Source organism: Amphiura filiformis, chromosome 9 (genome assembly GCF_039555335.1).
Source record: "Amphiura filiformis chromosome 9, Afil_fr2py, whole genome shotgun sequence".
Taxonomy (NCBI): domain Eukaryota; kingdom Metazoa; phylum Echinodermata; class Ophiuroidea; order Amphilepidida; family Amphiuridae; genus Amphiura; species Amphiura filiformis.
Window position 1 is genome coordinate 40,041,321 of NC_092636.1, and position 23,539 is coordinate 40,064,859.

The following is a 23,539-nucleotide window of genomic DNA, read 5'->3' on the forward strand; positions in this document are numbered from 1 at the left end:
GGGCCAGGGGATATGGTTAGAGGTGGGGTTAGGGATAGGGTTAGAGGTAGAGGAGGGTTAGAACTAGGATTAGGCCAGGGATAGGGTTAGGTTTAGAGGTACCAGCTGTGAAATTTTGCATCCGTACATAGTACCTACTCATGAGGAGCATTTAGTGCAAACATGATGAGCAGTATGGTTGGTGTCTGCATGTTATGCTTGCCTGGATTGTCTTTTGTTTGTCTTCAGAAAGTGGGTCCAATGCTTGGCAATTACGGTGAGATATGCTTTTATGTATAACATAGCTAATGATGAAATATGCTTGTTGGCAGCCTAAAATGTATAAAATAGATATGGTGAGATAGTAGCATGATTGTATTAACATTTCTCTAGTATGCTTTGTATTTCAGAATGACATGCTTTTGTTGCATTCTATTTACTTTTACTGACACTTTTTTTGTTTTTGTAAGTGATTTTATTCTTTCAGATTGTGATGCTTTTGCTAACCACTGAACAACCTCCTTACCAACTGCCTACGTAACATCCATGGCATTAAACAAGTACCCAACACCGATGAGCTGTACAGACGGACCCAGCCCACCCAAAGCCATTGTAAAAGAGTTCGGCAATGCCTGCTGTATCAGAAGATGGTCAAGGACAGAACACACTGGAGATAAATTGTGTCCGGCACTGTGCTTCACAGCCACTCGATATAGATAGGTGCACACGGGCCTGAAAAGGATGGGATGGACAGTTATTATCCTGCATGGAATGGATGGTAATGGTAAATGATAATAACTATAACAGGTGGTGACCAAGAACAGTGGTTGTAAAATGGCAGATTAATGATGAAGGGTTCCAATCACATATGTAAATATGCAGCACAGATGGTGAGTAATTGGGTGTTTTGTAGTCAAAATCGAGAAAGTGAAAAACATGCTTTTTGAATGAGCTTAAATTATATGCATCAATGTTCCTGAGTCTTGTCTAGTGTTGTGTGTGTCTTGGTGCTAATGTCCTGTGTCTATCTTGACTGAAAGAGTTTGTTGCGCTTGTGAACGTACTATGTTTGATAGTGTATCTGTCATTCCATTCTATTGGCATTCTTTTGTCCATTCAATTGTACTGTACAATTGCCACTGGATGCCTCGGCAGTAGGCCTACAGTGTTATCGTCTTCGACTTCTGACACTCTCCGGAAATCATACCCTCTCCTACTGGCCTAGCCCCCAGTTAGAGAGATTTTATCAATTCCTGTCCGACCAGTTGTACTGTACAATTGAACAATTATACAGTACAATTGCTATTGTGTACCTCCTATACAATACTGTCGGCGACCGGTGTCCTGTTACCCTCTCCTACTGGCCTAGCCCCCAGTTAGAGAGATTCCTGTCCGACCAATTGTACTGCCCCGTACAATTGCTATTGTGTACCTCCTAGACAATACTGTCGGCGACCGGTGTCCTGTTACCCTCTCCTACTGGCCTAGCCCAGTTAGAGATTCCTGTCCGACCAGTTGTACTGTACAATTCGGAACAATTGTACAGTACAATTGCTATTGTGTACCTCCTAGACAGTACTGTCGGCGACCGGTGTCCCATTTGTGTTTGTAGTTTGTACTGTGTATTGTCTTTTTTGTCTTGTCTTGTTTGTGCACTTGGTGGTCTTTATGTCTGTTCTATGTTATGTGTATTTTGTTTCGTTAATGTTGTGTTTGTTCACAAAGTGCATGGGCTGGGGAGGGGGCAGGGGGGAGAGGGAGCGCATGCTTGAATTTTTTTACATGTACTAACATTTCTCTTGTGCACTTTTCTTTGTATTTCAGATGGCTTGTGGAGCTGAAGATTGGGGTTACGACAGAAAAGGAGGCAATAGATGGTCAGTAGTTTGTTTTCTGTATGTTTTTGTATGTATAAAATAGGTACCGTAAGATAGATATAGGCAACCTAAAAAGTATAATATAGATATGCTGAGATAGATAGCCTGTTGGCGACCTAAAGTGTATAAAATAGGGTGAGGGGCTGGTCCTTTACCAGAGTGAGGATGTGAGCTTCCTCCACCTCCCTAGCTCATTATTATAGCCTGTTGGCGACCTAAACTGTATAAAATAGATATGCTTGTTGGCAACCTAAAATGTTTAACATAGATATGGGGATATAGATAGCCTGTTGGCGACCTAAAATGTATAAAATAGGTATGGTGAGATATGCTTGTTGGCGACCTAAAATGTATTACATATATATATATATATATATAGATATGGTGAGCATTTTACTTGAATTGCTGAGTATGAAGCCCACTCCATGTGTCGACTTCCTGAGCCTTTTCAGCCTGGATAATGTGTAGATAACATCCTTGCTGTTCATCATGATTGTAAGAAATACTTTAAGTGAGTAGACCTATATATTGATCGGGAGTTCATGGTCTGGTATCTAGTTAGGCTAGGGTTAGAGATAGGGTTAGGGCCAGGGGATATGATTAGAGGTGGGGTTAGGGCTAGGGTTAGAGGTAGAGGAGGGTTAGAACTAGGATTAGGCCAGGGATAGGGTTAGGTTTAGAGGTACCAGCTGTGAAATTTTGCATCCGTACATAGTACCTACTCATGAGGAGCATTTAGTGCAAACATGATGAGCAGTATGGTTGGTGTCTGCATGTTATGCTTGCCTGGATTGTCTTTTGTTTGTCTTCAAAAAGTGGGTCCAATGCTTGGCAATTACGGTGAGATATGCTTTTATGTATAACATAGCTAATGATGAAATATGCTTGTTGGCAGCCTAAAATGTATAAAATAGATAGATAGCATGATTGTATTAATATTTTAGATAGATAGCATGATTGTATTAACATTTCTCTAGTATGCTTTGTATTTCAGAATGACATGCTTTTGTTGCATTCTATTTACTTTTACTGACACTTTTTTTGTTTTTGTAAGTGATTTTATTCTTTCAGATTGTGATTCTTTTGCTAACCACTGAACAGCCTCCTTACCAACTGCCTACGTAACATCCATGGCATTAAACAAGTACCCAACACTGATGAGCTGTACAGACGGACCCAGCCCACCCAAAGCCATTGTAAAAGAGTTCGGCAATGACTGCTGTATCAGAAGATGGTCAAGGACAGAACACACTGGAGATAAATTGTGTCCGGCACTGTGCTTCACAGCCACTCGATATAGATAGGTGCACACGGGCCTGAAAAGGATGGGATGGACAGTTATTATCCTGCATGGAATGGATGGTAATGGTAAATGATAATATCTATAACAGGTGGTGACCAAGAACAGTGGTTGTAAAATGGCAGATTAATGATGAAGGGTTCCAATCACATATGTAAATATGCAGCACAGATGGTGAGTAATTGGGTGTTTTGTAGTCAAAATCGAGAAAGTGAAAAAACATGCTTTTTGAATGAGCTTAAATTATATGCATCAATGTTCCTGAGTCGTGTCTAGTGTTGTGTGTGTCTTGGTGCTAATGTCCTGTGTCTATCTTGGCTGAAAGAGTTTGTTGCGCTTGTGAACATACTATGTTTGATTGTATCTGTCATTCCATTCTATTGGCATTCTTTGCAGAAGATGGTCCAGGACAGAACACACTGGAGATAAATTGTGTTCGGCACTGTATTCACAGCCAATCGATATAGATAGATGCACACGGGCCAGAAAAGGATGGAATGGACAGTTATTATCCTGCAGGTTGGTACCTATTACATGTCTTTGAAGGCTCACTCTTCCTGGATTAAGCTAAAATTTACGAGGTATTTAATACTTTGCTTTATATTGGTGAGAACAACCAAAATTAATATTGAAGGCGACGAAAAAAAAAACCCTAAATTTTCTGGAAGATAAAATGACCCTAAAATATCACCAAAACCTTACAAATTTGCAAATATTTTCATAATCAATACGTTTTGCCCCCTAAACCCCCAAAACTACTGATTTTACATTAAACCCCAAAACATTCTCCCAAAACGTTTTTTTTTCCTAAGTGGTCTAATGCTATCAAAAAGTAATGTATAACTTATAATGTGCATCATATTATACCTTTTGCCAGTGGCGTAGCGTGGGTCATCACATGGGGGGAACTGACCATGATTGGGGGGGCACTGGGTCTGATTGGGGGCACAAGCCATTTTTCGGCAATTTTCCTATGGGATTTAAAAAAATTTCAGATAGATTGGGGGGCACGTGCCCCTATGACGCTACGCCATTACCTTTTGCGATGTACAATGTTCTGTGTGCTGTGTCTCTTTGTTCTTGTTTAGGGTTTTGTGTTGTCTGTATTTTTGTGTGCTTGGTGACTGGTGGGTAAGTGAGATGCTATTATTTAGAATGTAAGCTTTTGTTGTGTTTTGCAGATGTTGAGATGGTTTAGTTTAGACATTCAAGATTTTTTGATGTTTCCAACTTCGAGTGATCTATGTAAGTACAATTAATAGCAAATGTGATGTTTGTTTGTCAATGATGCAATATTGTATTGTCCAGTTTTGAATCATGCATGTAGCCATTGTTTCTGAGGGGAATGGGGTGCAGCAGGACTTGTGAACCTTTTAAAAAAATCTGCTTGCATCTAAAATGCACAACTCAAAAATGGGATTCTGTGTTAAATGTACCACACCAATATGACTCACAAAATTTGAGCTGTTTCGAGGCCTTTAATATAGAAAATGGTAAATTGCTCAAAATCGACTAAATTGCTGAATAGTCGCATATAGTACTAAATAGCTTTAAATTGCATAAAATTATATTAATTATGACTTATCATGCACTAAAAGAGCTGTAGAGAATGTGTATATTGCAATAAAGTATACCGGGTATAGTTAATAGGATGCCTGGATACTATCATGGTTATATATGACCAAGATGGACCTGTTTACTTTTAGAACACTGTAACTTGGCACCTGGGGCAATAATACAGAGTGGCACCCCTCAAGACAAATACCACAAATTTGGTTATAGTTAAGTCGAATTTCGGTCCTAAAATGATATATAGCGAAAATGTTTACTTTCACCACTTGAAGGGGTACAGAATCCAGGGGCACTGATTTGGCGCTCCCAATGGTGGCACCCAGGGCACGTACCCCCACCGCCCATAATCATTAATCAATTAATAAGCTAAAATACCCACTTTTCCTTCCTGTAGGTCGTGTAGGCAAATGGTGAAGCAGGCATATAGGATGTGGTGTTTTCAATGAATGAATACAAGGTAAGCATAATGCAAGGTAAACAAATGCATATCTTGATCGGAATATCTGTAGATCTCTCATCTTCAGATTTTGAGCAAGTATACCTGATCGAAAGAAAATTCTCATCAATCATAATAATTCCAATCACCCATTTGATTTGTTGTCAATCATTATATCATTCATTAAAAGAATTGATCAATCATTATGATCATAATTATAATCATCAATTATATTATTAATCAATTATCAACCAGTTAATTAGTCAAGCAACCAACAATTTGATTAACTTATATCTACTCAACAAATCAATTCATTTGTTTAATTAATCAATGAAACTAATAATAAATCATGAATTTGAATCATATTTTTATCAAAAATGTTTAGGCCTACATTATTGTGCTAAATACTCACTTTTCCTTACTACAACTACAAGCCATTGATGAAGCAACTATCTGGAACAATTATGTAAAATAACTTGACTTGAGCCAACCCTTGACACAAATCTGGAGGTGGGGTATTTGAAGCTGCCTGAAATTTGTGTCAATAATATTTTGTTTGCTTTATGTCCTCTAACACTATTAATAAAAGGTCAATAATTTAAAACATTCTTCAAAAATGGATTTTTTTTTTACAGAAGTCTTATATATTTTTGATTATTATGCAACCTTTGGGTTAATCACTTATGCTTAACTTGTCTAATTTCTATCCTTTGTTTCAGTAATTTGGTATTGTGATGCTACTTGGACATCTGATTCTATATGATCTATCATTAAAAAACTAAGGATATACTTCATCCAACAGATGGCTTTACCCATTATCACAACAACACAAGTTTCCCCCCAAGAACAGTATCGTATTGGATCAATTCTGAAAATCAATTCAACACGCATTGAAGCAGTTAGAAGAGCAGTTAAGTAGCAACTCAACTGAATCAAATCTTTGTGCTTCTAGATTCGTTTGCAGTATTTGCGAGTACATAGAAGAAGATCCTGTTATTTTAACTTTTTACTATTTTATAGTAAGATCATAACATTGGTAATTCTTATAGAAATCCTTGTGATGTTACCAGGGTTGGGGTGCATTTTCCCCCACCCCGGAGTTGTCACTGCCTATGCAAAGGAGTAACGCATGATCGTTCCCAAAGTCAAAAATACCTCCCTATTTTGCGCGGTTTCAAGAACATTTTCAGCATTTGTTACCCCTATTTTAAACAAAAATGGGTACAAATTAGCCTTGAAAATTACCCCTATTTTTTGCATTTCAAGTACACTTTTACAAAAGCACCCCTTTTTTCACATTTCAATTACACACACCAAAAAACACAGCGGCCAAACTGGAAGTCCCCAGTGATGTAATCGGTGTAAACAAACCCCCAAAACAAACTGAATGAGTTGCTGAATATTAGGAAGGCACAAAAGTTTTACAAAACTTGAAATCCGGGAGTAAATTGAGCAAGAAATCATTTAGAAATCCTTGTGATGCCACTGGGGTTGGCGGTATAGCTAACTTGGGGTGCATTGGCCCCACAGGTGCCATTCAATACATTCAGTAAAGCATAGAATTGGCCATTCATTTAGAAATCCTTGTGATGCCACAGAACGGTGAATTTGCCTCCCCCATGTGCCGTTCACTCCATTCAGTAAATCATAAAATTGGCAATTCATATAGAATGGAATGGTCGGAAAAAACTTGTCTGGTAGTCATGGATATCAGAAAGTTTTGTAAAATACTCTTGAAATGAATTAGGTAGCTCATGTATCATGGTATTCTTGTACTTAATCTATAATGACTATTGGAAATTGTTCTTATTGCCCATTCTTGGTCAGTTTATCTAAGTAAATTTTACATGTATTCCCCATTAGAATTCCAAACAATTTTGATGTCATTTTGATCAACCATGAACAATTATTCGCAGCTGGTTATCTGTGTTTTTAAACGCACTCTTTTTGCTGTTATCTTGAGTAATATTTGTTGTTGCATGTGTAATGTAATATGTATATTTTATTTTAAGTTTTGCATAATGCATGTTGCATGGCTTCTTGCTTTTCTGATCTCGATTTTTACTGCCGCTTTTATGTTGTGCAATATGTATTGTGTGCATTTTTTGCTATTTTAGTGGTTTTATAATGTATACATGTATTTCACAGTTAATTGTATTTTGATCAATCGTGTCTTTTTAGGCTTACGCTGTGCAATATATTGCTTGTTAAAACTGGTTTTGATATATTGGTTTTTGTATGTTTTAAGATTGTAAATTCAAATATTGTACATATATCTTATATTGTATGACTTCGTGAAATGTAATTGCAATCGCACTCCAAGTCATTTATTGTTTCCGTGCGCTGTGTTCACTTGTGAATGCGTATTGTGGTAACATTTCTCTTATTTAATTTTTGCATATTGCATAACTTTATCTTTTATCTCGAAATTACTGTTGCATTTTATGTATTGTGTGCATTGTTTGCTATTTTGCGTGTTTTATAATGTATATTTCACAGTTAATTGCATTTTGATCAATCGTGCCTTTTTAGGCTTACGCTGTGCAATATATTGCTTGTCTTTTTTAACTGGTTTTAATATATTGGTTTGCTTGCTTATATCGAGGGGTTTCCTCAAACTATTTGTATCTTTTAAAATTGTAAATTCAAATATTGTTCTCATCCGTATTTTTACAAATGTATGTGCTTTTAATACCATGTTTTGTAAAGCGCCTTGAGTTCTTTTGATGTAATTGCGCTATATAAGAAATAAATATTATTATTATTATTATTATTATTATTATTATTATAATTTAAACTCTGTGGATTTGTAGGTATGTTATCATCATTTTTCAGCTGACTGTTTCTCCTTGGGCATACATGTTTGTTTCCTGTAGCAGGTCAAAAAAGTCAAATGTGAAATATACCTTTTTTTGTTGCAAATTGGAATGGGAATTTGCAGTGGGTCTCTCCAACATGCACAGAAAAAATCATATTCAAGAATATTTATGATCCCCTTTCAACCTGCAGATTGAAAAAAGTATTAAAAAAGATGTGTGATGTTTTCTCCAGTAGTTTTTCACTATGCTCGTTTGCTGTTTAATGTGTAAATGTTTACTCCAGTATTGTTTTATATTATTTTTTGCAATTTTTTCTTTGAAAAGTAAAAAAATTCTAATGCACAAAATATGCCGTCAAAAACGTAATGCGTGTGTAACGACGCATAACGTAACAAAATCGCATAACATAACAAATTGCTACGTTATGCGTTCAAAACCGTTTGGCACTAAGGAAAGGGACAATTTTTTTGCTGCTCGTCGCATAACGTAACAAAAAAATTAAAATGATCAGAAATGACAAATACTTGAAAGATTTTATGTTTAATGTCCTCCCTCCCTCTGTTCAAGTCAAAACTCGGCCCATGCTATCTCGTCCACACCAAATTTGTCCTCCGAAATAAAAAAATTCAAAAGTAACAAATAGGGTAGCTGCAGGTAATATGGGACAGCAGGTAATATGGGACACCTGTTTTCATTTTAACAAAAAGTAGCTTAGAGAAGGTACACACTTTAAGTTGATTTGTTAAGTGTTTAGAGACATCAATTGTGCTTCTAGAAATGCAGTTTTGGAGTCTGTGTATCAAACTCTTGGAAATCAATGCCAAAAAGTGAAATTGCCCAAAAATTTACGTCGTTTTTTTGGCCTGATATAAAATCAATGACGCCACATTTTATGATTGTGTATCCAAATACTCTGGTACTGAGGGTACATTTGTCACTTTTTATGATCTTTAGGTGATGGGTTAAGCTTATCAGCAGGTAAAATTCCACTGAAAAGTGGCACTTTCCTTTATAAATGATTATTTTCTCTGATTTTCAACTGAATGGGTGCAGGTAATATGGGACACATAGGAAATTGTGTGCATTGTCAATGCGAAAAGCAAAACTATTTAGAAAATTGAATTTTCTTGTTGAAATTTGCATTTAACATTCAAAATCATGTAACAAAAATGTTTTTAGAACAAAAGAGTGATTTTCTGAACATTTTGATATTCACCATAGAGATAACACAGTGTCCCATATTACCTGCACATGCAGGTAATATGGGACACTTGACGATGACGTAATTTTGACGTCATAGCGTCCAAACAAACATAAAAACAAGATAACATTGCCTGTTTTATTAATCTTAAAGGACAGGTTGTTCATCATAACAATCTCTTTTGGGCATATCTTCTATAGTTTTTATGCACATAAGCTAAACGTCCTTAATGGTCCCATATTACCTGCAGGTACCCTACTTAAAAGATTTTATGTTGGAAGTCCTCCCTCCCTCTGTTCAAGTCAAAACTCGGCCCATGCTATCTCGTCCACACCAAATTTGTCCCCGAAATAAAAAAAATTCAAAAGTAACAAATACTTAAAAGATTTTATGTTGGAAGTCCTCCTCCTCTGTTCAAGTCAAAACTCGGCCCATGCTATCTCGTCCACACCAAATTTGTCCCCCGAAATAAAAAATTCAAAAGTAACAAATACTTAAAAGATTTTATGTTGGAAGTCCTCCTCCCTCTGTTCAAGTCAAAACTCGGCCCATGCTATCTCGTCCACACCAAATTTGTCCCACGAAATAAAAAAATTCAAAAGTAACAAATACTTAAAAGATTTTATGTTGGAAGTCCTCCCTCCCTCTGTTCAAGTCAAAACTCGGCCCATGCTATCTCGTCCACACCAAATTTGTCCCCCGAAAAAAAAAAAATTCAAAAGTAACAAATACTTGAAAGATTTTATGTTGGAAGTCCTCCCTCCCTCTGTTCAAGTCAAAACTCGGCCCATGCTATTTCGTCCACACCAAATTTGTCCCCCGAAATAAAAAAAATTCAAAAGTAACAAATACTTGAAAGATTTTATGTTGGAAGTCCTCCCTCCCTCTGTTCAAGTCAAAACTCGGCCCATGCTATCTCGTCCACACCAAATTTGTCCCCCGAAATAAAAAAAAATTCAAAAGTAACAAATACTTGAAAGATTTTATGTTGGAAGTCCTCCCTCCCTCTGTTCAAGTCAAAACTCGGCCCATGCTATCTCGTCCACACCAAATTTGTCCCCCGAAATAAAAAAAAAATTCAAAAGTAACAAATACTTGAAAGATTTTATGTTGGAAGTCCTCCCTCCCTCTGTTCAAGTCAAAACTCGGCCCATGCTATCTCGTCCACACCAAATTTGTCCCCCGAAATAAAAAAAAATTCAAAAGTAACAAATACTTAAAAGATTTTATGTTGGAAGTCCTCCATCCCTCTGTTCAAGTCAAAACTCGGCCCATGCTATCTCGTCCACACCAAATTTGTCCCCCGAAATAAAAAAAAATTAAAAGTAACAAATACTTGAAAGATTTTATGTTGGAAGTCCTCCCTCCCTCTGTTCAAGTCAAAACTCGGCCCACGCTATCTCGTCCACACCAAATTTGTCCCCCGAAATAAAAAAAATTCAAAGTAACAAATACTTGAAAGATTTTATGTTGGAAATCCCCCCTCCCTCTGTTCAAGTCAAAACTCGGCCCATGCTATCTCGTCCACACCAAATTTGTCCCCCGAAATAAAAAAATTCAAAGTAACAAATACTTGAAAGATTTTATGTTGGAAGTCCTCCCTCCCTCTGTTCAAGTCAAAACTCGGCCCATGCTATCTCGTCCACACCAAATTTGTCCCCCGAAATAAAAAAATTCAAAAATAACAAATACTTAAAAGATTTTATGTTGGAAGTCCCCCCTCCCTCTGTTCAAGTCAAAACTCGGCCCATGCTATCTCGTCCACACCAAATTTGTCCCCGAAATAAAAATTTCAAAAATAACAAATACTTCAAAAATTCAATATGTTGGAAGTCGTCCCTCCTTCTGTTCAAGTCAAAACTCGGCCCATGCCATATTTGTCCTCTATATACAAATTTAAAAAATAACGAATACTTCAGAGATCTTATGTTTAAAGTAGACCAACTATAAATTTCTTCTATCCGGATTACTTTGCACGAATCGACTTGACTTGACCGCCGGTTTATATTTGTCCCTTTTTGTATGTGTTTTTAGTACTCCAACGCATAACGTAACAAAGTTGTTTTTTCGAGTTTTGAGCTCTATAAATTTCTTTTATCCGGATTTTTTTGCACGAAGCGACTTGAATTGACCTCCGGTTTATATTTATCGAAGGGGGTATAACTTTTTTGTTACGTTATGCGTTTTGGAGGTTTCACTGTCTGAAAAGCTCTCTTATCCGGATTTTTTCGCATATATGGACATGATTTGACCTCCAGTTAATATTTATCGAAGAAAGAAAAAGATTCGAGTGGGTCTAACTTTTTGTTACGTTATGCGTTTTGGAGGTTACACTGTCGGAAAAGCTCTTTTATCCGGATTTTTTCGCATATATGGACATGACTTGACCTCCAGTTAATATTTAGCGAAGAAAGAAAAAGATTCGAGTGGGTCTAACCTTTTGTTACGTTATGCGTTTTCGAGGTTACACTGGCGGAAAAGCTCTTTTATCCGGATTTTTTCGCATATATGGACATGACTTGACCTCCAGTTAATATTTATCGAAGAAAGAAAAAGATTCGAGTGGGTTTAACTTTTTGTTACGTTATGCGTTTTTGAGGTTACACTGGCGGAAAAGCTCTTTTATCCGGATTTGTTCGCATATATGGACATGACTTGACCTCCAGTTAATATTTATCGAAGAAAGAAAAAGATTCGAGTGGGTCTAACTTTTTGTTACGTTATGCGTTTTCGAGGTTACACTGGCGGAAAAGCTCTTTTATCCGGATTTTTTCGCATATATGGACATGACTTGACCTCCAGTTAATATTTATCGAAGAAAGAAAAAGATTCGAGTGGGTCGAACTTTTTGTTACGTTATGCGTTTTGACGATTTTACATGTCTAAAAGTTTGCTTTATCCGGATTTTTTTGCATGAATCGACTTGATTTGACCTCCGCTGATTATTAATGGAAGAAAAAAGCAAATTCCTGGTGTTTTGGACCACTTTGGAACAAAATTAAATTTTGTTACGTTATGCGTCAGCCATGCTAAAATGTGTCCCTTTTTGTATGTGTTTTAGTACTCCGACGCATAACGTAACAAACTTGTTTTTTCGAGTTTTGAGCTCTATAAATTTCTTTTATCCGGATTTTTTTGCACGAAGCGACTTGAATTGACCTCTGGTTTCTATTTATCGAAGAAAGAAAAAAGATTCGAGGGGGTATAACTTTTTGTTACGTTATGCGTTTTGAAGGTTACACTGTCTGAAAAGCTCTTTTATCCGGATTTTTTCGCATATATGGACATGATTTGACCTCCAGTTAATATTTATCGAAGAAAGAAAAAGATTCGCGTGGGTCTAACTTTTTGTTACGTTATGCGTTTTCGAGGTTACACTGTCGGAACAGCTCTTTTATCCGGATTTTTCCGCATGACTTGACCTCCAGTTAATATTTATCGAAGAAAGAAAAAGATTCGAGTGGGCCTAACTTTTTGTTACGTTATGCGTTTTGGAGGTTACACTGTCGGAAAACCTCTTTTATCCGGATTTTTTCGCATATATGGACATTACTTGACCTCCAGTTAATATTTATCGAAGAAAGAAAAAGATTCGAGTGGGTCTAACTTTTTGTTACGTTATGCGTTTTCGAGGTTACACTGTCGGAACAGCTCTTTTATCCGGATTTTTTCGCATGACTTGACCTCCAGTTAATATTTATCGAAGAAAGAAACAAGATTCGAGTGGGTCTAACTTTTTGTTACGTTATGCGTTTTGGAGGTTACACTGTCGGAAAACCTCTTTTATCCGGATTTTTTCGCATATATGGACATGACTTGACCTCCGGTTAATATTTATCGAAGAAAGAAAAAGATTCGAGTGGGTCTAACTTTTTGTTACGTTATGCGTTTTGGAGGTTACACTGTCGGAAAACCTCTTTTATCCGGATTTTTTCGCATATATGAACATGACTTGACCTCCGGTTAATATTTATCGAAGAAAGAAAAAAGATTCGAGGGGGTGTAACTTTTTGTTACGTTATGCGTTTCGGAGGTTACACTCTCGGAAAACCTCTTTTATCCGGATTTTTTCGCATATATGGACATGACTTGACCTCCGGTTTATATTTATCGAAGAAAGAAAAAGATTCGAGTGGGTCTAACTTTTTGTTACGTTATGCGTTTTGGAGGCTACACTGTCGGAAAACCTCTTTTATCCGGATTTTTTTGCATATATGGACATGACTTGACCTCCGGTTAATATTTATCGAAGAAAGAAAAAGATTCGAGTGGGTCTAACTTTTTGTTGCGTTATGCGTTTCGGAGGTTACACTCTCGGAAAACCTCTTTTATCCGGATTTTTTCGCATATATGGTCATGACTTGACCTCCGGTAAATATTTATCGAAGAAAGAAAAAGATTCGAGTGGGTCTAACTTTTTGTTACGTTATGCGTTTTGGAGGTTACACTGTCGGAAAAGTTCTTTTATCCGGATTTTTTCGCATATATGGACATGACTTGACCTCCGCTTAATATTTATTGAAGAAAGAAAAAGATTCGAGTGGGTCTAACTTTTTGTTACGTTATGTGTTTTGGAGGTTACACTATCGGAAAAGTTCTTTTATCCGGATTTTTTCGCATATATGGACATGACTTGACCTCCAGTTAATATTTATCGAAGAAAGAAAAAGATTCGAATGGGTCTAATTTTTTGTTACGTTATGCGTTTTGATGGTTTACATGTCGAAAATTTACCTTTATCCGGATTTTTTTCATGAATCGACTTGATTTGACCTCAATGATTATCAATGGAATAAGAAAAGCAATTTCCAGGCGTTTTGGAGCACTTTGGAGCAAAAATAAAATTTTGTTACGTTATGCGTCAGCCATGCTAAAATTGGTCCCTTTTTGTATGTGTTTTTAGTACTCCGACGCATAACGTAACAAACTTGTTTTTCGAGTTTTGAGCTCTATAAATTTCTTTTATCCGGATTTTTTTTTCACGAATCGACTTGACTTGACCTCCGGTTTATATTTATCGAAGAAAGAAAAAGATTCGAGTGGGTCTAACTTTTTGTTACGTTGTGCGTTTTGGAGGTTACACTGTCGGAAAACCTCTTTTATCCGGATTTTTTCGCATATATGGATATGACTTTACCTCTAGTTAATATTTATTGAAGAAAGAAAAAGATTCGAGTGGGTCTAACCTTTTGTTACGTTATGCGTTTTGGAGGTTGCACTGTCGTAAAACCTCTTTTATCCGGATTTTTTCGCATATATGGACATGACTTGACCTCCGCTTAACATTTATTGAAGAAAGAAAAAGATTCGAGTGGGTCTAACTTTTTGTTACGTTATGCGTTTTGGCGGTTACACTATCGGAAAAGTTCTTTTATCCGGATTTTTTCGCATATATGGACATGACTTGACCTCGAGTTAATATTTATCGAAGAAAGAAAAAAGATTCGAGTGGGTCTAACTTTTTGTTACGTTATGCGTTTTCGAGGTTACATAGTCGTAAAACCTCTTTTATCCGGATTTTTTCGCATATATGGACATGACTTGACCTCCGCTTAATATTTATTGAAGAAAGAAAAAGATTCGAGTGGGTCTAACTTTTTGTTACGTTATGCGTTTTGGCGGTTACACTATCGGAAAAGTTCTTTTATCCGGATTTTTTCGCATATATGGACATGACTTGACCTCTAGTTAATAATTATCGAAGAAAGAAAAAAGATTCGACTGGGTCTAACTTTTGTTACGTTATGCGTTTTGGAGGTTACACTGTCGTAAAACCTCTTTTATCCGGTTTTTTTTGCATATATGGACATGACTTGACCTCCGGTTAATATTTATCGAAGAAAGAAAAAGATTCGAGTGGGTCTAACTTTTTGTTACGTTATGCGTTTTGGAGGTTACACTGTCGGAAAACTTCTTTTATCCGGATTTTTTCGCATATATGGACATGACTTGACCTCCGCTTAATATTTATTGAAGAAAGAAAAAGATTCGAGTGGGTCTAACTTTTTGTTACGTTATGCGTTTTGGCGGTTACACTATCGGAAAAGTTCTTTTATCCGGATTTTTTCGCATATATGGACATGACTTGACCTCAAGTTAATATTTATCGAAGAAAGAAAAAGATTCGAGTGGGTCTAACTTTTTGTTACGTTATGCGTTTCGGAGGTTACACTCTAGGAAAACCTCTTTTATCCGGATTTTTTCGCATACATGGTCATGACTTGACCTCCTGTTAATATTTATCGAAGAAAGAAAAAAGATTCGAGTGGGTCTAACTTTTTGTTACGTTATGCGTTTTGGAGGTTACACTGTCGGAAAAGTTCTTTTATCCGGATTTTTTTCGCATATATGGACATGACTTGACCTCCGCTTAATATTTATTGAAGAAAGAAAAAGATTCGAGTGGGTCTAACTTTTTGTTACGTTATGCGTTTTGGAGGTTACACTATCGGAAAAGTTCTTTTATCCGGATTTGTTCGCATATATGGACATACATGACTTGACCTCCAGTTAATATTTATCGAAGAAAGAAAAAGATTCGAATGGGTCTAACTTTTTGTTACGTTATGCGTTTTGATGGTTTACATGTCGAAAATTTACCTTTATCCGGATTTTTTTTTCATGAATCGACTTGATTTGACCTCCAATGATTATCAATGGAATAAGAAAAGCAATTTCCAGGCGTTTTGGAGCACTTTGGAGCAAAAATAAAATTTTGTTACGTTATGCGTCAGCCATGCTAAAATTTGTCCCTTTTTGTATGTGTTTTTAGTACTCCGACGCATAACGTAACAAACTTGTTTTTTCGAGTTTTGAGCTCTATAAATTTCTTTTATCCTGTTTTTTTTTTTTACGAATCGACTTGACTTGACCTCCGGTTTATATTTATCGAAGAAAGAAAAAATATTCGAGGGGTATAACTTTTTGTTACGTTATGCGTTTTGGAGGTTTCACTGTCTGAAAAGCTCTTCTATCCGGATTTTTCGCATATATGGACATGACTTGACCTCCAGTTAATATTTATCGAAGAAAGAAAAAAGATTCGAGTGGGTCTAACTTTTTGTTACGTTATGCGTTTTGGAGGTTACACTGTCGGAAAACTTCTTTTATCCGGATTTTTCGCATATCTGGACATGACTTGACCTCCGCTTAATATTTATTGAATGAAGAAAGAAAAAGATTCGAGTGGGTCTAACTTTTTGTTACGTTATGCGTTTTGGCGGTTACACTATCGGAAAAGTTCTTTTATCCGGATTTTTTCGCATATATGGACATGACTTGACCTCTAGTTAATATTTATCGAAGAAAGAAAAAGATTCGAGTGGGTCTAACTTTTTGTTACGTTATGCGTTTCGGAGGTTACACTCTAGGAAAACCTCTTTTATCCGGATTTTTTCGCATACATGGTCATGACTTGACCTCCTGTTAATATTTATCGAAGAAAGAAAAAGATTCGAGTGGGTCTAACTTTTTGTTACGTTATGTGTTTTGGAGGTTACACTATCGGAAAAGTTCTTTTATCCGTATTTTTTCGCATATATGGACATGACTTGACCTCCAGTTAATATTTATCGAAGAAAGAAAAAGATTCGAATGGGTCTAATTTTTTGTTACGTTATGCGTTTTGATGGTTTACATGTCGAAAATTTACCTTTATCCGGATTTTTTTTCATGAATCGACTTGATTTGACCTCCAATGATTATCAATGGAATAAGAAAAGCAATTTCCAGGCGTTTTGGAGCACTTTGGAGCAAAAATAAAATTTTGTTACGTTATGCGTCAGCCATGCTAAAATTTGTCCCTTTTTGTATGTGTTTTAGTACTCCGACGCATAACGTAACAAACTTGTTTTTTCGAGTTTTGAGCTTTATAAATTTCTTTTATCCTGTTTTTTTTTTTACGAATCGACTTGACTTGACCTCCGGTTTATATTTATCGAAGAAAGAAAAATATTCGAGGGGGTATAACTTTTTGTTACGTTATGCGTTTTGGAGGTTTCACTGTCTGAAAAGCTCTTCTATCCGGATTTTTCGCATATATGGACATGACTTGACCTCCAGTTAATATTTATCGAAGAAAGAAAAAGATTCGAGTGGGTCTAACTTTTTGTTACGTTATGCGTTTTGGAGGTTACACTGTCGGAAAACTTCTTTTATCCGGATTTTTTCGCATATCTGGACATGACTTGACCTCCGCTTAATATTTATTGAAGAAAGAAAAAGATTCGAGTGGGTCTAACTTTTTGTTACGTTATGCGTTTTGGCGGTTACACTATCGGAAAAGTTCTTTTATCCGGATTTTTTTTTTTTATGACATGACTTGACCTCTAGTTAATATTTATCGAAGAAAGAAAAAGATTCGAGTGGGTCTAACTTTTTGTTACGTTATGCGTTTCGGAGGTTACACTCTAGGAAAACCTCTTTTATCCGGATTTTTTCGCATACATGGTCATGACTTGACCTCCTGTTAATATTTATCGAAGAAAGAAAAAGATTCGAGTGGGTCTAACTTTTTGTTACGTTATGTGTTTTGGAGGTTACACTATCGGAAAAGTTCTTTTATCCGTATTTTTTCGCATATATGGACATGACTTGACCTCCAGTTAATATTTATCGAAGAAAGAAAAAGATTCGAATGGGTCTAATTTTTTGTTACGTTATGCGTTTTGATGGTTTACATGTCGAAAATTTACCTTTATCCGGATTTTTTTTCATGAATCGACTTGATTTGACCTCCAATGATTATCAATGGAATAAGAAAAGCAATTTCCAGGCGTTTTGGAGCACTTTGGAGCAAAAATAAAATTTTGTTACGTTATGCGTCAGCCATGCTAAAATTGGTCCCTTTTTGTATGTGTTTTTAGTACTCCGACGCATAACGTAACAAACTTGTTTTTTCGAGTTTTGAGCTCTATAAATTTCTTTTATCCGGATTTTTTTTCACGAATCGACTTGACTTGACCTCCGGTTTATATTTATCGAAGAAAGAAAAAGATTCGAGTGGGTCTAACTTTTTGTTACGTTATGCGTTTTGGAGGTTACACTGTCGGAAAACCTCTTTTATCCGGATTTTTTCGCATATATGGACATGACTTTACCTCTAGTTAATATTTATTGAAGAAAGAAAAAGATTCGAGTGGGTCTAACCTTTTGTTACGTTATGCGTTTTGGAGGTTGCACTGTCGTAAAACCTCTTTTATCCGGATTTTTTCGCATATATGGACATGACTTGACCTCCGCTTAACATTTATTGAAGAAAGAAAAAAGATTCGAGTGGGTCTAACTTTTTGTTACGTTATGCGTTTTGGCGGTTACACTATCGGAAAAGTTCTTTTATCCGGATTTTTTCGCATATATGGACATGACTTGACCTCGAGTTAATATTTATCGAAGAAAGAAAAAGATTCGAGTGGGTCTAACTTTTTGTTACGTTATGCGTTTTCGAGGTTACAGTGTCGGAAAACCTCTTTTATCCGGATTTTTTCGCATATATGGACATGACTTGACCTCCGCTTAATATTTATTGAAGAAAGAAAAGATTCGAGTGGGTCTAACTTTTGTTACGTTATGCGTTTTGGCGGTTACACTATCGGAAAAGTTCTTTTATCCGGATTTTTTCGCATATATGGACATGACTTGACCTCTAGTTAATAATTATCGAAGAAAAAAGATTCGACTGGGTCTAACTTTTTGTTACGTTATGCGTTTTGGAGGTTACACTGTCGTAAAACCTCTTTTATCCGTTTTTTTGCATATATGGACATGACTTGACCTCCGGTTAATATTTATCGAAGAAAGAAAAAGATTCGAGTGGGTCTAACTTTTTGTTACGTTATGCGTTTTGGAGGTTACACTGTCGGAAAACTTCTTTTATCCGGATTTTTTCGCATATATGGACATGACTTGACATCCGCTTAATATTTATTGAAGAAAGAAAAAGATTCGAGTGGGTCTAACTTTTTGTTACGTTATGCGTTTTGGCGGTTACACTATCGGAAAAGTTCTTTTATCCGGATTTTTTCGCATATATGGACATGACTTGACCTCTAGTTAATAATTATCGAAGAAAGAAAAAGATTCGACTGGGTCTAACTTTTTGTTACGTTATGCGTTTTGGAGGTTACACTGTCGTAAAACCTCTTTTATCCGGTTTTTTTGCATATATGGACATGACTTGACCTCCGGTTAATATTTATCGAAGAAAGAAAAAGATTCGAGTGGGTCTAATTTTTTGTTACGTTATGCGTTTTGGAGGTTACACTGTCGGAAAACTTCTTTTATCCGGATTTTTTCGCATATATGGACATGACTTGACCTCCGCTTAATATTTATTGAAGAAAGAAAAAGATTCGAGTGGGTCTAACTTTTTGTTACGTTATGCGTTTTGGCGGTTACACTATCGGAAAAGTTCTTTTATCCGGATTTTTTCGCATATATGGACATGACTTGACCTCAAGTTAATATTTATCGAAGAAAGAAAAAGATTCGAGTGGGTCTAACTTTTTGTTACGTTATGCGTTTCGGAGGTTACACTCTAGGAAAACCTCTTTTATCCGGATTTTTTCGCATACATGGTCATGACTTGACCTCCTGTTAATATTTATCGAAGAAAGAAAAAGATTCGAGTGGGTCTAACTTTTTGTTACGTTATGCGTTTTGGAGGTTACACTGTCGGAAAAGTTCTTTTATCCGGATTTTTTCGCATATATGGACATGACTTGACCTCCGCTTAATATTTATTGAAGAAAGAAAAAGATTCGAGTGGGTCTAACTTTTTGTTACGTTATGCGTTTTGGAGGTTACACTATCGGAAAAGTTCTTTTATCCGGATTTGTTCGCATATATGGACATACATGACTTGACCTCCAGTTAATATTTATCGAAGAAAGAAAAAGATTCGAATGGGTCTAACTTTTTGTTACGTTATGCGTTTTGATGGTTTACATGTCGAAAATTTACCTTTATCCGGATTTTTTTTCATGAATCGACTTGATTTGACCTCCAATGATTATCAATGGAATAAGAAAAGCAATTTCCAGGCGTTTTGGAGCACTTTGGAGCAAAAATAAAATTTTGTTACGTTATGCGTCAGCCATGCTAAAATTTGTCCCTTTTTGTATGTGTTTTTAGTACTCCGACGCATAACGTAACAAACTTGTTTTTCGAGTTTTGAGCTCTATAAATTTCTTTTATCCGGATTTTTTTTTACGAATCGACTTGACTTGACCTCCGGTTTATATTTATCGAAGAAAGAAAAATATTCGAGGGGGTATAACTTTTTGTTACGTTATGCGTTTTGGAGGTTTCACTGTCTGAAAAGCTCTTCTATCCGGATTTTTTCGCATATATGGACATGACTTGACCTCCAGTTAATATTTATCGAAGAAAGAAAAAGATTCGAGTGGGTCTAACTTTTTGTTACGTTATGCGTTTTGGAGGTTACACTGTCGGAAAACTTCTTTTATCCGGATTTTTTCGCATATCTGGACATGACTTGACCTCCGCTTAATATTTATTGAAGAAAGAAAAAAGATTCGAGTGGGTCTAACTTTTTGTTACGTTATGCGTTTTGGCGGTTACACTATCGGAAAAGTTCTTTTATCCGGATTTTTTCGCATATATGGACATGACTTGACCTCTAGTTAATATTTATCGAAGAAAGAAAAAGATTCGAGTGGGTCTAACTTTTTGTTACGTTATGCGTTTCGGAGGTTACACTCTAGGAAAACCTCTTTTATCCGGATTTTTTCGCATACATGGTCATGACTTGACCTCCTGTTAATATTTATCGAAGAAAGAAAAAAAAAAGATTCGAGTGGGTCTAACTTTTTGTTACGTTATGTGTTTTGGAGGTTACACTATCGGAAAAGTTCTTTTATCCGTATTTTTTCGCATATATGGACATGACTTGACCTCCAGTTAATATTTATCGAAGAAAGAAAAAGATTCGAATGGGTCTAATTTTTTGTTACGTTATGCGTTTTGATGGTTTACATGTCGAAAATTTACCTTTATCCGGATTTTTTTCATGAATCGACTTGATTTGACCTCCAATGATTATCAATGGAATAAGAAAAGCAATTTCCAGGCGTTTTGGAGCACTTTGGAGCAAAAATAAAATTTTGTTACGTTATGCGTCAGCCATGCTAAAATTGGTCCATTTTGTATGTGTTTTTAGTACTCCGACGCATAACGTAACAAACTTGTTTTTTCGAGTTTTGAGCTCTATAAATTTCTTTTATCCGGATTTTTTTTACGAATCGACTTGACTTGACCTCCGGTTTATATTTATCGAAGAAAGAAAAAGATTCGAGTGGGTCTAACTTTTTGTTACGTTGTGCGTTTTGGAGGTTACACTGTCGGAAAACCTCTTTTATCCGGATTTTTTCGCATATATGGATATGACTTTACCTCTAGTTAATATTTATTGAAGAAAGAAAAAGATTCGAGTGGGTCTAACCTTTTGTTACGTTATGCGTTTTGGAGGTTACACTGTCGTAAAACCTCTTTTATCCGGATTTTTTCGCATATATGGACATGACTTGACCTCCGCTTAACATTTATTGAAGAAAGAAAAAGATTCGAGTGGGTCTAACTTTTTGTTACGTTATGCGTTTTGGCGGTTACACTATCGGAAAAGTTCTTTTATCCGGATTTTTTCGCATATATGGACATGACTTGACCTCGAGTTAATATTTATCGAAGAAAGAAAAAGATTCGAGTGGGTCTAACTTTTTGTTACGTTATGCGTTTTCGAGGTTACATAGTCGTAAAACCTCTTTTATCCGGATTTTTTCGCATATATGGACATGACTTGACCTCCGCTTAATATTTATTGAAGAAAGAAAAAGATTCGAGTGGGTCTAACTTTTTGTTACGTTATGCGTTTTGGCGGTTACACTATCGGAAAAGTTCTTTTATCCGGATTTTTTCGCATATATGGACATGACTTGACCTCTAGTTAATAATTATCGAAGAAAGAAAAAGATTCGACTGGGTCTAACTTTTTGTTACGTTATGCGTTTTGGAGGTTACACTGTCGTAAAACCTCTTTTATCCGTTTTTTTGCATATATGGACATGACTTGACCTCCGGTTAATATTTATCGAAGAAAGAAAAAGATTCGAGTGGGTCTAACGTTTTGTTACGTTATGCGTTTTGGAGGTTACACTGTCGGAAAACTTCTTTTATCCGGATTTTTTCGCATATATGGACATGACTTGACATCCGCTTAATATTTATTGAAGAAAGAAAAAGATTCGAGTGGGTCTAACTTTTTGTTACGTTATGCGTTTTGGCGGTTACACTATCGGAAAAGTTCTTTTATCCGGATTTTTTCGCATATATGGACATGACTTGACCTCTAGTTAATAATTATCGAAGAAAGAAAAGATTCGAGTGGGTCTAACTTTTTGTTACGTTATGCGTTTTGGAGGTTACACTGTCGTAAAACCTCTTTTATCCGGTTTTTTTGCATATATGGACATGACTTGACCTCCGGTTAATATTTATCGAAGAAAGAAAAAGATTCGAGTGGGTCTAACTTTTTGTTACGTTATGCGTTTTGGAGGTTACACTGTCGGAAAACTTCTTTTATCCGGATTTTTTCGCATATATGGACATGACTTGACCTCCGCTTAATATTTATTGAAGAAAGAAAAAAAGATTCGAGTGGGTCTAACTTTTTGTTACGTTATGCGTTTTGGCGGTTACACTATCGGAAAAGTTCTTTTATCCGGATTTTTTCGCATATAAGGACATGACTTGACCTCAAGTTAATATTTATCGAAGAAAGAAAAAGATTCGAGTGGGTCTAACTTTTTGTTACGTTATGCGTTTCGGAGGTTACACTCTAGGAAAACCTCTTTTATCCGGATTTTTCGCATACATGGTCATGACTTGACCTCCTGTTAATATTTATCGAAGAAAGAAAAAGGTTCGAGTGGGTCTAACTTTTTGTGACGGTATGCGTTTTGGAGGTTACACTGTCGGAAAAGTTCTTTTATCCGGATTTTTCGCATATATGGACATGACTTGACCTCCGCTTAATATTTATTGAAGAAAGAAAAAGATTCGAGTGGGTCTAACTTTTTGTTACGTTATGCGTTTTGGAGGTTACACTATCGGAAAAGTTCTTTTATCCGGATTTGTTCGCATATATGGACATACATGACTTGACCTCCAGTTAATATTTATCGAAGAAAGAAAAAGATTCGAATGGGTCTAACTTTTTGTTACGTTATGCGTTTTGATGGTTTACATGTCGAAAATTTACCTTTATCCGGATTTTTTTTCATGAATCGACTTGATTTGACCTCCAATGATTATCAATGGAATAAGAAAAGCAATTTCCAG

The 23,539-nt window shown here is 36.1% G+C and overlaps 1 long non-coding RNA gene across 1 annotated transcript; it reads left to right on the plus strand.

The window, feature by feature from the left end:
- The first annotated feature begins 1,102 nt into the window (after positions 1–1,102).
- Positions 1,103–6,777, plus strand: LOC140160990 (uncharacterized). The gene is made up of 4 exons (XR_011860058.1): positions 1,103–3,330; positions 3,553–3,675; positions 5,123–5,185; positions 5,884–6,777. It is a non-coding gene; the product is annotated as an uncharacterized lncRNA (long non-coding RNA).
- Positions 6,778–23,539: the final 16,762 nt, after the last annotated feature.